The following is a 4,078-nucleotide window of genomic DNA, read 5'->3' as shown; positions in this document are numbered from 1 at the left end:
AATATATCCAAAAAGTTAAACTTATCCGCTCATTAATTTACACCTTGGTGCTTGCCTTGAACATTCCGGATTTTTTTCAAACTAAGTGAAATAGGTAAGGCTTGTGATGGGTAAATATTTATATAAAATTGAAATAAAAAGGTAGAAAGTTTTAGACTTAAATAATGACTTTAGTAACCATAATATTTTTTTTAGTTGAGCTTTGATTGCAGAGATTTCTGTTTTGAGATGGTGGATTCACCACTTACAACCCAAGAGTAAGTGATCTCACTTTTTCTGGCTTTGGATGATGCATTTGAAATGATTTATCATTTTTTGATAAGATGCATCAATAAATAAAAGCTTCTTACCTGATTTTTTGAAAACTTTATTCTTGAGCTAATCAGTGAATGCTTCAATTAGGCGATTCTTCATATCTCCTTTTTCTATTATTTCTGTTTTGAGATGGTGGATTTCACCACTTACAACCCAAGAGTAAGTGATCTCACTTTTTCTGGCTTTGGATGATGCATTTGAAATGATTTATCATTTTTTGATAAGATGCATCAATAAATAAAAGCTTCTTACCTGATTTTTTGAAAACTTTATTCTTGAGCTAATCAGTGAATGCTTCAATTAGGCGATTCTTCATATCTCCTTTTTCTATTATTTCTGTTTTGAGATGGTGGATTTCACCACTTACAACCCAAGAGTAAGTGATCTCACTTTTTCTGGCTTTGGATGATGCATTTGAAATGATTTATCATTTTTTGATAAGATGCATCAATAAATAAAAGCTTCTTACCTGATTTTTTGAAAACTTTATTCTTGAGCTAATCAGTGAATGCTTCAATTAGGCGATTCTTCATATCTCCTTTTTCTATTTGGGATAAAATCTTCAATTCTGCTTCTTCTTCAGTAAATGTAATAAGAGCTTTTTCTTTTGGCGGCTTAAATTTTTCTTCTTCTTCACCGGAGCTGGTGTAATACTTGTTGAAATCATAATTTCAACGCTGCCTACGTACGCAGCCCAAAACCACCGAACGAAACCATAAAACTGCCAAGGGATATCGCACCGCCATCCAACAAAAAGCAGTTTCCGTATATTGGCCTCCGATGCGTTTTGGTGCAGGCACGTGGCTCTCGCCTGACGTAAGCAACTCTGACATATCGGGAGCTATCGTTCACTCAAGTGAGGGCTTTCGATATCTTTGTCCACCGTAGGATCAGCTCCCGTGTCCTCCGCCGTCGATCTCCTAAAGGTGCACGGGCCTGCAGCAAATTAAATATTGCGTGGAGTATTAGACATTCCGTTGACCGCCGAAAGGAATTTAATGAATTTATTGCTGTTTGTTGAGAGTTGGTATATGATTTAAATTTCTATTTACGGCACATATGTTTTTGTTCTTTTTTATGTTTTTGGTCATATACATAGGTTTAGATATATATAGAATATAGTGTAGTGCCTACGCGCTGTGGTGTAAAGTTTTTTTTTGCTGCAGCAAAAAGAAGGTTGACTTCCATGAAAGCCATGGTGATGCACAGCAGTGCATAATGTATAAATGAAAACCGTGGGAGCGCATATGAAAATATGTATGTTCTTTTTACTGGTGGTGAAGCAAAGTGAAATACTGCAAATGGTGGAGCGGATGTTTTTTTAAGTTGACTTTTGTTTTTTTTGTAAGATGAAAATGCACAGCAGTGCGGGGAGTATGTAATTTTTATTACAGCAGTAAAGTTTTGTTTTACAGCAGCCTGTAAAAGTTGTTTTTCACAGCAGTGAATATAAGAAGGATTTTACAGTGGTAAATCTTTGTATCAGGTTTTAATGAATAGAATGTTTTTTTATGGTGAAATACTCTGTTCCTCAGTAATTTTTTTTAAGTCTCTCTGTGCATAAAAGATCCTGGAGTCAAAGAACAGAGCATTGTCTCTGTGTTTAGTTTGAATCTTGGTTTTGGTATTTTCCCCATCCAAAAATACCCAACAGTGGTATCAGAGCAGGCTTAGGCTCTTTGAAGGTGACAAAGAAGCTGAAGGGAGAAGGTTGTTGCTGCAGCAAAACTTCTCAGGCAGACATAAGACTCAGACATCAAAGGATTCAGGTATTTCAAAAGTTTTTTTTGTGTTGCTGAAGAAACAATCAGTTGTTTTTAAACATACATAGTCAAGGAATGGCTAGCACAAGCACTGGTATGGGTATGTTTAACACCCAGCTCCCACAGTTTAATGGGAAGAACTATGACCACTGGTCAATAACTATGAGAGCCTTGTTTGCCTCTCAAGATTTATGGGAAATAGTTGAAGATGGTTTTGAAGAACCAGCAGATGAAACTGAGTTCAATGCATTAACTCAGGGAGAGAGAGATCTCCTGAAGAGCAATAGGAAGAAGGATGCAACGGCCATTTTATTGTTGCATCTAGCAGTAGACCAGAGTATATTTCCAAGGATAGCAGCAGCTAAAACATCAAATGAAGCATGGCAAACCCTCAAGACAGCCTATCAAGGCATGGAGAGAGTGAAGACAGCAAAACTACAATTGCTGAGAAAGGATTTTGAAAACTTGAACATGAAGGAGTCAGACAACATTGAATCATTCTTCACTCATGTGATTGGTGTAATCACACAAATGAGAACTCATGGAGAAACAATTGAAGATAGAAGAATAGTGGAGAAAATATTGAGGGTCTTACCCTCAAGGTTTGATGCCATAGTCACCACCATTGAAGAGACAAAGGATCTCTCAAACTATTCAGTTGATGAGCTACATGCATCACTGATAACACATGAGCAGAGGTTGAGTAGGAATGAAAACTCATCTCTTGAGCAAGCCTTCAAGACCCAGATGTCCTTTGGAAGAGGAAGAGGTCAAGGAAGAGGAAACCGAAGAGGAAGAGGCAGAAGCCAGAACAGACGTGGAAGGAACAGCCCATCAAATGCACAAGGAAGAGGCAGCAATCCAAATCAGAACCAAGGTCAAGGCAGCAGCCAACAAAGAGATCAGTATCAGGCTCAAGGACAAAGGTATGATAAATCTAATGTTCAATGCTATTATTGCAAAAAGTATGGACATTATGCTAGTGATTGTAAAAAGAAACAATATGATATGAACAGCAGACAAAATGCAAATGTTACAAGAGAAAACAGCAGTCAAGAGAATGTCCTGTTAGCTTGTAACATGGCTGAAACACATAGTGAGGACATATGGTTTTTAGACTCAGGTTGCAGCAACCATATGACAGGGAATATAGCCCTCTTTTCAGCCTTAAATCAGAATTTGAAATCAGAGGTCACACTAGGAACTGATTGTAAAGTGTCTGTTATGGGAAAAGGGGAGGTAAAAATATTTACAAAACAAGGAGAAAGGAAAACCATAGCAGATGTCTACTATGTCCCCGGAATGAGATGTAACCTATTGAGTGTTGGACAGCTTATCCAAAAGGGCTACAATGTTTACTTTGTAAATGATGTGTGCACCATCATGGATATACCACCCAACAAAAGATGCATTGCTGAAGTGAAGATGACAAGGAACAGGATGTTCCCTCTCCGGATTAGGGCGGACTTGAAGAACAAGAAGGAAATAGCAGCAGTCACCCAAGAGGCCTTCCAAAGCGTGCCAAAGGATGAGAACTGGTTATGGCACTTGAGATTCGGGCATCTAAATTTTGGAGGTCTAAACTTATTGAGCAGAAAAGGAATGGTAAAGGGATTACCATTGATAGAGAAACCGGACAGCCTATGTGAAGGTTGCATTTTGGGAAAACAACATAGAGAAAGTTTTCCATCAGGGAAAAGCATAAGGGCAAAGACACCCTTAGAGATTATCCACTCAGATTTGTGTGGACCAATGCAAGCTCCATCATTAGCTGGCAGCCTATATTTCTTGACATTCATTGATGATTTTACAAGAAAGACTTGGATATATTTCCTCAAGAACAAAAGTGAAGTCTTTGAGAAATTCCAAAATTTCAAAGCACTTGTGGAGAACCAAAGCGGGCTGCACATAAAAGTATTGAGAACTGATAGAGGAGGTGAGTATATCTCAAATGAATTCCTAAAGTTTTGTAGAGAAAATGGAATTCATAAACAGTTTAC

This window comes from Pinus tabuliformis, chromosome 6, assembly GCF_031772625.1.
Source record: "Pinus tabuliformis cultivar Carrire ecotype Pingquan chromosome 6, CPIR1, whole genome shotgun sequence".
In the NCBI taxonomy this organism is placed as follows: Eukaryota; Viridiplantae; Streptophyta; class Pinopsida; order Pinales; family Pinaceae; genus Pinus; species Pinus tabuliformis.
This window is presented reverse-complemented; position numbering follows the sequence as displayed.